The sequence below is a fragment of the Onychostoma macrolepis genome, chromosome 19 (assembly GCF_012432095.1).
Source record: "Onychostoma macrolepis isolate SWU-2019 chromosome 19, ASM1243209v1, whole genome shotgun sequence".
In the NCBI taxonomy this organism is placed as follows: Eukaryota; Metazoa; Chordata; class Actinopteri; order Cypriniformes; family Cyprinidae; genus Onychostoma; species Onychostoma macrolepis.
This window is the reverse complement of record NC_081173.1, coordinates 23,400,882-23,414,014: the sequence shown is the minus strand read 5'-3', so window position 1 is coordinate 23,414,014 and position 13,133 is coordinate 23,400,882. Positions and strand designations below refer to the sequence as shown.

The following is a 13,133-nucleotide window of genomic DNA, read 5'->3' as shown; positions in this document are numbered from 1 at the left end:
CAATACCACAATGTGGAAAATATTAAGGTAAATGTTACTACACAATCAAATGTGGTGGAACGTGGAAGCCTTAAAGTCAAATCATTTCTCCCAGAGGACCACTAATCTTAGGACACACTGTGACAGATTCACAAAATAATACAGAAATTAAGATGAAATGTTCACGTAGCTCATTATAACTTCAGTTTAACTTTACATGTTTCCACATTTGAGATCCTTCAGAAGGGTATGCAGAGCAACATGTGCTATACACATTGACAATTTTTAATCTTCTTTCTAACAGTATTCATTCTACTTCATCCTCTTTTCATCATTGTGATTTCTGAATTTGAATCTTCTTCAAATCTGAAAATTACAACATTCAACTAATCTCCAAAGATCAAGGACAATGTGATTTCTACGGTGGCCGAGAGAGCTCGACGTGCTGCAACTTCAGAAAACACATGCAAATAGAAAAAGCACCTATTAGGCTAATAATACCCAAAACAGAAAAAAGCTAAGGAATAGTATATGATCAGAATGTTAAAATAAACAAAACCCTCACCTTTCAGCACAAACATTGATAAATATGTCTCAGCCATGCTCGTCACTTTGCTGTTCTCTTAAAGGAGTAGTTCACTTCCAGAACAAAAATTTACAGATTATATACTCACTTTCGCATTTGCAGCATGTGTGTTGTCAAATTGATGAAGATGTTTTCTTAATTTGCAGGTGTTTTTTCTATTTGCAGCATGTTGAGCTCTCGGCCACCGTAGATTTCTCACAATGTGACAACTTTAAGAGTCTAAAGATGCTTTTATAAAAAAAATATACATAACTACTGTATAAAAAAAACTCAAAACATGTTTTGTGGGAGTGAAATACACGTGTTCCTCAGTCTAAGGATGTGAACTTCTTTGTGATGAGACAGCAGATGCCGTTTCTGAACATCTTACTTATCTAGTGTTCACTTGTCACATAAGCCCTGCAGAATGCTGACAACACTACACAACATCCTGAGCAATAAAATGCCACAGGAATGAGTACTAAAACCTGGAAACAACTTAGCATTTTTGAACTTCCGGTTCCATCATCCCAGTGTTTATTTATGGATTTTTGGTTAAATGTCTGAACTAAGGGCTGTGGTGAACACAAGCACAAGATATTTCACATTTCATTCTATGACTTAAAATACATTAGTAAAGGCCTACTTGTGATTTTTAAGCTTTTGTGTGTCTTTAAAAAAGCAGTTGCTAACAAGTTGCTAACTGGGACTACAGATTAGGTCTGCTTTTAAAGTCTCATTGTGTTTATAGTACACTCATGCTCTTGCAAGCTATTCTAACTCAAACTTTCCAACTTCTGCAATCATCCAAAGTAAAAAGAAAAATCCTATTGGCTTTTTGTCGAGGGATCCAGGGTCATGCCAACTTCCAGGTTGGCCCACAAATATAAAATGTCATGCCGGCTGCACTCTATCAATGACTTTGTCACACCTACCTCATACTATGAACAATTCAAGGTCCCATATTGTCAAAACTGAAATTGCCTGGCTTTTTTCATGATAACTGAGGTCTAGGGGCTATGTAGTTTCAAAACAGTCAATCCACAGTAAAATGCACACAGCCTGCATAAAGTAGATGTGCCTTTTCACGAGCCTTTGTGACTTCCGTAAAAATGTGATGTCCGAACTACTCAGTCACCACCCCGAGCACCGCCCACTATCCCACCCTCCTTTTGCCAAACCCCCAGACAACATCACGTCCATGCCATTGCTGAGCAACAACAACACGGAAACATGTCGAAAAGGTTGACTTTAACGGATGAAACCAGATCGACCGACCTGTAACGCTACACTCTCACTTAAAGGATGGACGATCTGACATGATTGTTACTATGAGGTGGATCACACCTAATGTGTATTACAAACTCACCGTGTCTATTTAGTCATGATGAAGATGTAAATACATTTCAATTTCAGCAGGCAACTATTTTTACAGCTACATTATTATTCCAAACACAATTAATCACAACAATGTATATACAATTACAAATGATTATATATAAATCGTCAGTTTGTTGTTTTACACACATGCACAGAGACATACACAACATAGTCGTGAGATGCAAGAAATCTTTAGGTGCACCCATAACAACAAAAGACAATACTTTATTGAACCTTTTCTGATAAGAAGTGTGCGCAGCAAACGAAAGCATTTTTGACGATGATTTCTGTCCAGTTCACTCGTTTTATCGCGTTTAACCACAGCTGTCGTCTTTTTTTTTGTCTGGCATTGGCAGCAGGCATGAGATCAAATTTGAATGGGCCACCTCCAGTTTTCCCTTTGTTTTGCCTCCAGCTAGCACTGTGACGTAATTGTGACATCGGCCCTAAAAGGGTCTATACATGACCTGTTCTTAGCAGAGCTCGAGAGAGGAGCTGTAAAAATATATTGAGATGGTTTTTGGTACTTATACCGCACTTACATATTCTTAAGGACATCAAAACCTAAAATAAAACTCCAGAAAGGTGTAAAATGTGTGACCTTTAATCAGAAAGGCAAAGGCACAAGTTGTGTACTTTATTAACGAAACAATTAGTTCCTAAATTAGGAAATAATCAATAACTAATTCTGCTACTCACAGAAAACTTCCATTAGTGATGCCACTGTAAAGTAGTGAAAGTTTTCTATGAAAAAAAACAAAAACAGATTTATGCACCTACTTACATTTTACTGTTATGGTCTTAATACAATCATTTCCATTTGGCAAAACAGCATGTCCTAACAGCAAAAATAGCAACCATTTTATCAAAATAATCCGTGTTATTGAACATTAAATTTAAGTTTTAAATTAACCCATATCTAAAACTTGAAATCCTATAAGCAAGACGAGCAATTAAATGTTCATACAAAAAGTTTAACTTCAGTGGAATTGATTAAACTAATTTCACTTATGAAATATTTCAAGTTTATAGAATATAACAGCAAAATGAAAGTTTAGTCCTGTAGAAAAGCATTTCAACAGCAACTAACAGCACAATCTCACGTGACTTAGCATCCTGGCCACATGCAAATGCTTTGAAATTACAACAATTTTATTCCTGTAAAGTTTGCTAATGTGTTTTTACCCATAAAAGTGCTTGTAGAAAAGTTTAACTACTGTTAAGCGATCCACCATCATTGACAAGTTGCTCCATGCAAAGCACAAAGACTGGAATAGTTGCATTGTACTAATAACTATTTTCATTGATTTGTTGTTACAGCACTAAAAACAATCCCTTCATAAGCATATTCTCAGAAACAAATTATGTTCAAAAAACAAGACACTTTTATCTGGATCAATAATGCCACAACAATAACACACCAAGCCATCTAAAGAGATCGAAAACTGTATTTAAGAAATATTTGATTGTCTTCAGAAAATTTTTTTGTTATGCTGGTTGAAAGTCTCTTCACATCCCGGTAGCAACCATTATGTTAAGTGGTCTAAATGTATTTATCTGTATTTGTATATTCTGTTAAAGGCGTAGGATGACCAAGAAATGTACATCCAATCAAAATGCTCATTCCGAGCATTCATTGCAGACAGGATACATCATCAGCGCAGTTACATACGTTGTGCAGACAGAGTGAGAATGGCAGGCAAACATAAACAACCTGATCTTCCTTCCTGGTATTGTAGTACGTTTGCTAACTGTACTATAAAGTTTTTTTCACCGGTTAATGACATATAATATATTGTAGTAATGTTGTTAGGGCTGTGACGGTGGCAGATTTTTACCACCACGGTAATTCAAAGCAATAAAATAACACTACTATCTTTGAAAAAAGTGCATAATGTTTAAATTAATGTTTATAAACCATATATAATGAAGTTGCTTAAACAATCAGAAACAAAACAGCATCATGTATGTATGTATATAACAGTGGCGTGCGGTGGTGTTTTAAAATGAGGAGGTAGTTATAAGTTTATACATACATACATACACACATATATATATATATATATACAGTATCTCACAGAAGTGAGTACACCCCTCACATTTTTGTAAATATTTTATTATATCTTTTCGTGTGACAACACTAAAGAAATGACACTTTGCTACAATGTAAAGTAGTGAGTGTACAGCTTGTATAACAGTGTAAATTTGCTGTCCCCTCAAAATAACTCCACACTCAGCCATTAATGTCCAAACCGCTGGCCACAAAAGTGAGCACACCCCTAAGTGAAAATGTCCAAATTGGGCCCAATTAGCCATTTTCTCTCCCTGGTGTCATGTGACTCGTTAGTGTTACAAGGTCTCAGGTGTGAATGGGGAGCAGGTGTGTTAAATTTGGTGTTATTGCTCTCACTCTCTCATACTGGTCACTGGAAGTTCAACATGGCACCTCATGGCAAAGAACTCTGAGGATCTGAAAAAAAAGAAATGTTGCTCTACATAAAGTTGGCGTAGGCCATAAGAAGATTGCCAAGACCCTGAAACTGAGCTGCAGCACGGTAGCCAAGACCATACAGCAGTTTAACAGGACAGGTTCCACTCAGAACAGGCCTCGCCATGGTTGACCAAAGAAGTTGAGTGCACGTGTTCAGCGTCATATCCAGAGGTTGTGTTGGTGGGGGGTCAGCCTGTCAGTGCTCAGACCATACGCTGTACACTGCATCAAATTGGTCTGCATGGCTGTCGTCCCAGAAGGAAGCCTCTTCTAAAGATGATGCACAAGAAAGCCCGCAAACAGTTTGCTGAAGACAAGCAGACTAAGGACATGGATTACTAGAACCATGTCCTGTGGTCTGATGAGACCAAGATAAACTTATTCGGTTCAGCTGGTGTCAAGCGTGTGTGGCGGCAACCAGGTGAGGAGTACAAAGACAAGTGTTCCTTGTCTACAGTCAAGCATGGTGGTGGGAGTGTCATGTTCTGGGGCTGCATGAGTGCTGCCGGCACCGGGGAGCTACAGTTCATTGAGGGAACCATGAATGCCAACATGTACTGTGACATACTGAAGCAGAGCATGATCCCCTCCCTTCGGAGACTGGGCCGCAGGGCAGTTTTCCAACATGATAACGACCCCAAACACACCTCCAAGACGACCACTGCCTTGCTAAAGAAGCTGAGGGTAAAGGTGATGGACTGGCCAAGCATGTCTCCAGACCTAAACCCTATTGAGCATCTGTGGGGCATCCTCAAACGGAAGATGGAGGAGAGCAAGGTCTCTAACATCCACCAGCTCCGTGATGTCGTGGAAGAGGACTCCAGTGGCAACCTGTGAAGCTCTGGTGAACTCCATGCTCAAGAGAGTTAAGGCAGTGCTGGAAAATAATGGTGGCCACACAAAATATTGACACTCTGGGCCCAATTTGGACAATTTCACTTAGGGGTGTACTCACTTTTGTGGCCAGCGGTTTAGACATTAATGCCTGTGTGTTGAGTTATTTTGAGGGGACAGCAAATATACACTGTTATACAAGCTGAACACTCACTACTTTACATTGTAGCAAAGTGTCATTTCTTCAGTGTTGTCACATGAAAAGATATAATAAAATATTTACAAAAATGTGAGGGGTGTACTCACTTCTGTGAGATACTGTATATATAAAATTCATGTCCATTACGCTTAATGTGTTTATACTAAGTGCAAATAGCTATAGATTCTGTTTACAGCTGGATTTTCTGCTATTTATAATACATATAGTATATTGTTGCAAACAGTCGGAAAGGCATGTATTTTCAGTAATAACAGAACGACCTTGGTTCAAATCCACGTTTTGCCAAACTTTTTCCCTACCTTTTCAAATCAGATATCACGTCGGAAAGGCATGTATTTTCAGTAATATCAAAGTACTTATACACACTCCGTTTTTTATTTGTTAACTGATGCTCAGCTGTTTTTGTTTTTTTTAATCGTCAACTTATTTTCGGGTCATTGTCATAAAAGCCCTGTCACGACTCACAGCCACGAAGATACATCTTTCATTTCATCAAGCTGAATGCTCACTAAAAACTGACACAGTCATCATGTTTTCAAGCCATTTCATGTTTCATTTTGACATGACACAAAGCACTTACTACTTTACTTACTTTATAATTAGTCAATAACGCCATTATTTCCTTCATTCATGCCGAGGGCTTGCACAAAAACAAGAGGTGGGATTTATCGCACAAACCAATCACATCCAATCATAACCGATCATATCCAATTATAGCGCGATGGAGGCATTGCCTCCTCTCACGTGACTTTCCCCCACTCATCTCAATGAGCCTCCAGAAAAGTCAACGCACGCTTTGGGGTCTCTGTAGAAAGTCTATGAACCGAAGGGAGGCAAGCCTCCGCTGTAACTTTACCTGCGGGTGTCGCTGTTGGACTGTTACTTTATAAAAACGGGTGACTTTTAGACTTTTAATGTCATATTCAGTCATATTTGTGCTGTTTATAAATCCCCGAAAGTAAACTGCCTCATCCTATTTATGAGGTACTGACACAAAGTTCAAATGTCCTGTGTAGACAGACTCAACCTGTTGCGACGCAGCGGTGTCACGTCCGGTGTAGACACAGTTCACTGTTTCGCCACCAAGCAAGTGTGCGCATTAACTCCTCGTCTGCTCATGCTCTCATTGAAATAGGAACCATTGCCACATTTCTTGTTAACGTCTTTCATTTATCGTTGTCTTGTTTGTATTTGGTCAGTTGAATGCCTCACCAAACCTGATCAGCCAGGCGTTTGCAATCACGGGAACTTGAAGACACTTGTACAAAAGCGGATGGGTGACATGAATGGAGATGGCTCCAGATCGGCGATGTAGTATTTGGTTTCCCAACAAGGTCCATCGCACAACACAAAATTAATTTGCTAAATGCAGTAGTGTTGTCAAAAAAACAGGTATTTCGGTACCAAGTAAGTGCTAAAAAAATGAAAACGTTACGGTACCAGGATTTCCTAAGTACCGGTGGTACAGAGTACCCGGTCTACCCGGTTCTTGATACGCCACTATCTGAAAGGTGCGCAGCGCAGTTGCCCCCTCTTCATAAAAGCCCTGAGACGTGGCAACCTCAAAAGGAGGAAACACATCAAACTAACAAAACACTTTAAAGACTGACACCCGGATCAAATGAAAGAGTTCAAGAAGGTAAGTTTCAATTTAATTTTTAATATTTATTTATTTATTATTTTAATATTCATACATATTTTAATTTTAAATGTCGGTATGTATATAAATTCCTTACATTTATATAACGCTTTTCTAGGCACTCAAAGTGGGGGGGGGGTGCATGTCTCCTCATCCACCACCAGATTGAATACACTTAATATATGTAATCTTATCTAAATTTATTATAAAAGCTGAGGTTTGTTATTTACTGAAAAGTTATATTTTAGCTGGTGTCAATGATCTAATGTTGCATTTGGTCAGACTCAACCCATTGCTTGACTTAAAGGTGCACAAAGCGATTTTTGCCAAACGATGTTGATATTTGAAAGCACCAAAACAAACACGTCCATAGCCCAATAGGACCTCGCCCTTATTTTGATATCTCCGCCCCACATGTACATACACAACCCTGGCATAACAACGATCGCGGGAACAAGCGAAGATGACACACAAGCATATTCAAACAAAAGACAACACGGATAAGTTGTGTGAAATAATGCAAAATCAACATTACTCACCTATCAAGAAGAAACAACGCAACCTCGGCATCCGATTCGAGCTCTTCCTGTTCCTTGAGTTCTCTCCACCGCTGGAAAGCTGCTCCGATATATATATATATGGGTCCTACCTCTTGCCTGATTGTAACCCTTCTATTTAATGCTTTGTTCCTCCGATATTTTCCTCTTTTTTTATCTTCCAGTTCTCTCTCTATCTATAGTCGATCTGCTTATATCCGTCCTGTAACCTTAAATTGAGCGCTGTATCATTACAAGACACGCCCCTTATTGCTGATTGGCTGCAAGTGTGTTTTGGGACATGGTCCGACACTGCAGTCAAAAGCGTTTTTTTTTTTTAATTGCTTTGTGCACCTTTAAGTATATTATATTTTCCTTTTACAGCTGCAGGCTGAGGAGGATCATGAAACACCTCAGCAAACTCTAAAACAGAAAACAGTTTACAGATGTTTTTCAGCAGCAGCAGAAATATGACAAAAACCTTTGGGTGAAACTTGTTTACTTTTTTTTAGGGTTGCTCCGATTGATCGGCTACCGATCACTATCGGCCGATAATCGCTTTGGGATATTTGATCAGCGGCCTCTAAAAAGGCCGATCTCAAAAAACCAATCTCAAGCTGATGACGCACCTGCCGTCAGAGGTTTGGCATGACATGCAGTGGCACCGTCTCAGTCTCTCTCCGGCGCGGGTGAAAATGATAATGCTGAAGGTGAGGTACAAGTAGGGCTGGGCGATATAGCTAAAAAAATGTATCAACAATATAATGTTTAATTTCGTTCGGTATCGATAATTATTGACTTTTTTATAACCTTATTTTAAAACAAATAGTTATAGAATTATTTTTTTTAATTTAACCACTGTATTTTTCAATTAACCCAATTTATTGAGACAACATATTTTGTTTTAACAGTCAAACACAAAAATTTTTTATATGTAATTTCTAATGTTTTATATGCAGATTCAATAGGTCTTAAGGAACTGCCACAGGAGGGCGCAATGAGCAAAATGCAGTGTATTAAATTGTCAACGCAAGGAAATAAGTGTCTATTAAAAAAAACGTGCATTGCGTCTAAATTAACTCATAAATCAAATATAATTTCGTAAATTGCATAAACAATTACAAACAAAACAGCATCATGTATTTATGCATTGCTTGATATAAAGAGCCGAATCGCCCATAACGCAGATTGCCTTTAAAAACATGAGACCCAGTGAAAAGGAATAAACCTCCACAAATTCGTGACGTGTTTTCTAAAAGTTTAAACTGTTTTAACTTTGCATGGCTTTCCATACATCTCTTGTGAGAGACGTGAGTGCAGCAGTCATATTTGTCCGTCTAAAAAATGTGCTGAATTTGCGTTGTGTGTGAATGGCTTGGTTTTGGTTTTAACCCAATCAAGATCAGCTACTATATTTTGAATGAATAATGCAGCAACTGCGCGTCTCGTGGGCTAGACTAACAAAACATTAAAATGTAGCAACGTCACTTCATTTTAAATATATAATATTCTTTTTTTTTTTAATTCACAATCTCCTCATCACAGGCAGGCACAGCACTCAATTCAGCATGTGTTTGTGTGTGCTGTCTACGTCACTCAAAGCACGTGCCTATATCGTAGGGCTGTGTATCACCAGCAAAGTCACGATACGGTACAATACGTATCACGATGCAGAGGCCACGATACGATGCGCATCACGATACAGGACTTCACTGAATTCAACCTCAGCAGAATTTTGTAAAACAGCCGTTTATTAAACACTGCATACTATAGGGCCATTTCTAACTATAGGCAGAGCAGGCAGTTGACCTCTGCATTACGAAGGGCTCCATAACTGTACCACAGTACAATATAGATAATGACATATGTTTCATGTTTACATTGGACACTCCCCACCAGGTACAAAATTCTTATTGTTTGCATCTTGTTTTTATGCCCATGAATAATAATGCAGGCTACTCGTTCTAATAAATTTATATGTTAATGTACTCATTCTAATATATTTTAAAAATCATCTTTACGTTGCTGGTAGGTTATCATTGCACAAATGATGCGCACTCTCTACGTTTAAAAAATAAAAATTAGAAGAGTCCTAAACTAATGCGCTGTCTTCACTGTATCTAACACACACACACGCTCAGTCACTCACATAGATCACGTTGCAGGCCACACACAGACATTCAGGAACAAACTTTTTAGTGCTGCCCTGCAATTTTTTCAACTAAATAACTTAATCGCTGCTCAAGAGCTACATTATCTTTCTCAACAAGGAGCTAGTAACATCATTGTTTCTAAAGGAATTAAAGCCACAGCTTCACTGTTAATAGAGAAACGTGGCAAAACAGCGGTAATTCATACATGCATACAAAGCCTCTCTCTCTCTCATAAAAGAACACTTGATAAATTACACTTTTCTGATAATAGAGTATTGAAGTGGAGATCGCTAAACTGCAAGCTAACCAGTGTTTTCAGAAAGCAAGCACGTTTATCCACAGTGGAGAGAGCGCGTGCACATGGTTGCCAGGTTGACAAAGATAAGCATCACATTTAGCAGATATTTCCGTATTGCGCAAGTGGGAGGCTTTGTTTCAGGGATTACATCTCTTTATATCAGGCAACCCAGTTGTGTTCCTCTGCGGCCAGATAAAACCTTGCTGTAGTTGTTGGTGTACAGGGAGAAGAGCAGTGGGGAGAGAACACATCCCTGAGGGGCACTAGTGTTGGTGGAGCGGCGGTTTGACATGAATTTCCCCAGTCTCACTAGTTGCTGCCCATCTGTCAGAAAGCTGGTGATCCACTGACAGATAGAGGTAGGGACAGAGAGCTGGGTTAGTTTGGTCTGGAGGTGTGTAGGAATGATGGTCGAACTAAAGTCCACAAACAGGATCCTCACATAAGTCCCTGATTTGTCCAGGTGTTGCAGGATGTAATGCAGTCCCATATTGACTGCATCATCCACGGACCTGTTTGCTCGGTAAGCAAACTGCAGGGGGTCCAGTAAGGGTCCAGCGATGTCCTTCAGATAAGCCAGAACCAGTTTTTCAAATGACTTCATGACGACAGACGTTAGAGCCACAGGTCTGCTGTCATTAAGTCCTGTTATCTTGGGTTTCTTTGGAATAGGGATGATGGTGGAGGGTTTGAAGCAGGAAGATGGGGGCCAGCTGCTCAGCACAGGTTTTCAAGCAGGCTGGTGTCACACCGTCTGGGCCTGGTGCCTTCCTTCTCTTGTTCTTCCTGAAGACCTGGCACACATCTTCTTCACTGATCTGAAGTACAGGAGTTGGGGAGAGGGGGGTTGCTGGAGGTGTTAACAGTTGTGTAGAGAGATGGTCAGGACAGGTGCGGGGGGTTTCAAATCTACAATAAAATTAATTCAGGCCTTCAGCAAGTCGTTGATTCACCTCAGTTCTGGGGGATGGTGTCCTGTACTTGGTGATGGCTTTTCAGACTGAAGCGGAGTCAAAAGCAGCTTCAAAAACACTCCAATCAGTAAGGTCGAGACAGACTTGTAAAACCCGCTCGGTCTCATTGGTCTATCTCTTTACAGTCTTTACTACAGGTTTAGCAGATTTAAGTTTTTGCCTGTAGGTTGGTATAAGATGAACCAAGCAGTGATCAGAGACCCCCAAAGCTGCCTGTGGAACAGAGTGATATGCATTCTTTATTGTGGTGTTAGAGTCATCCAATATATTACTTTCTCTGGTGGGACATGTCTGTATTTTGGGAGTTCACGTGAGAGATTTGCTTGATTAAAGTCCCCAAGAATGATTAAAACAGAGTCTGGGTGTTGTTGTTCTGTGTCTGTGATCAGATCAGCCAAGTTTCTGTAAAGCTGAGCTCACGTGCGCTTGCGGAGGAATGTAAACACTCACGAGAACGAACGAGCAAAACTCCCGCAACGAGTAGAAAGGCCTACAGTTAATGAAGAGAGCTTCTAGATCTGAACAGCACATCTTCTTTAACACCATTACATCTGTACACCACCTCTCATTGATGTAGAAACATGTCCGCACGATTTCCCCGTTGATTCTGCGTTGTGATCTGCTCTGATCAGCTGAAAGCCCTGGAATGCCTCTGGAATGGCGTAGTTCAGCCAGGTTTCGGTGAAACAGAGCAGCAGAGTTTAAGAAATCCTTATTTGTCCGGGAGAGCAGAAGGAGTTCGTCCGTTTTGTTGGGTAGAAAGCGGAGATTCGCCAGATGGATGCTAGACAACGCTGTTCTAAATTCACGCTGTCTGAGCTTCACAAGCGCGCCGGATTGCTTCCCCCGTCTGCGCATCCTGAAGCGCCTGAACAGTGCCGCCGCTCTGCCGACTACTATGTCCAGCAAAACATCCGAATAATCGAAAACTGGTAGGAGATTTTGTGGTGTGTTCTGCCAAATGTTCAGCAGTTCTTCTCTGGTAAAACTGATCGTGTTCGAGAAACAAAAAACAGGAAAAACTAACAAAAACACTAAAACAACTGGATAGCGAAGCACCATGGCTGCCGTGAGTGGTGCCATCTTTAGCTTTACTTTTTACACTTGCACAATCGAGACCTAGAGCGGTGCGTCTACAGCAGTGCAGTGATTGTTTCCACACCGAGTTTGCTGCACACACTGAATTAAAGTGACAGCGCATTGTTTGCGGTAAATATGAAAACAAAAATGTAGTAATTACACCATAAATGCATATAATTAAAGTCTACTGTGTTTCACAGTCAACACATATGGCTTTTTGGCTAGGTTTAAAGGAAAAGAGCACTTTTAGATAAACAAGGCAATAATAGATGGCACTCGTGTGGATGTAGGAAAACAAAGTTCTTTATGAACCGCAGGATTGCTTGTAATAAAGAATTAAATGCAAAAAAAAAGGCAGTAGAGCTGACTGTTTCTGTCAGTGGTAAGTTTTAATTTGTGACCCTGGAACATTAAACCATTTTTTCAAAATTGAGATTTATACATCATCTGAAAGCTGAATAAGTAAGTAATACAACTATTTGAAAATCTGGAATCTAAGGGTGCAAAAAAATCAAAATATTGAGAAAATATTAAGTTCTTAGCAGTGCATATTACTAATCAAAAATGACGTTTTGATATATTTACGGTAAGAAATTTACAAAATATCTTCATGGAACATGATCTTTACTTAATATCCTAATGATTTTTGGCATAAAAAGAAAAATCGATAATTTTGACCCATAGAATGTATTTTTGGCTATTGCTACAAATGTACCCCAGCGACTTAAGACTGGTTTTGTGGTCCAGGGTCACATTTAGAATGTTTGTGATAATGTAAGAAAAGTATTTTAAATGTTTTGCCACTTGAGCAACTGTGTTGTGCTGTGTGTAAGCTATTGTGCAACAATTGCACAAGTGTAAAAACAAAAATGTACTGCATGATCGAACATTTAGGTGAGATAAATACAACCCTTCGGGCCCTCAGACGACACTGCATCACTCATTGGCATGATTCTGTCATTGACATTACTAAATGGGCCCAGG

The 13,133-nt window shown here is 39.5% G+C and overlaps 1 protein-coding gene across 3 annotated transcripts in view; it reads right to left on the bottom strand.

Annotated features, from left to right (window-relative positions):
• LOC131525770 (CUGBP Elav-like family member 3) overlaps positions 1 to 13,133 on the bottom strand; it is a 69,788-nt gene that overhangs the window by 45,209 nt on the left and 11,446 nt on the right. The gene's annotated exons all lie outside the window — the stretch shown is intronic.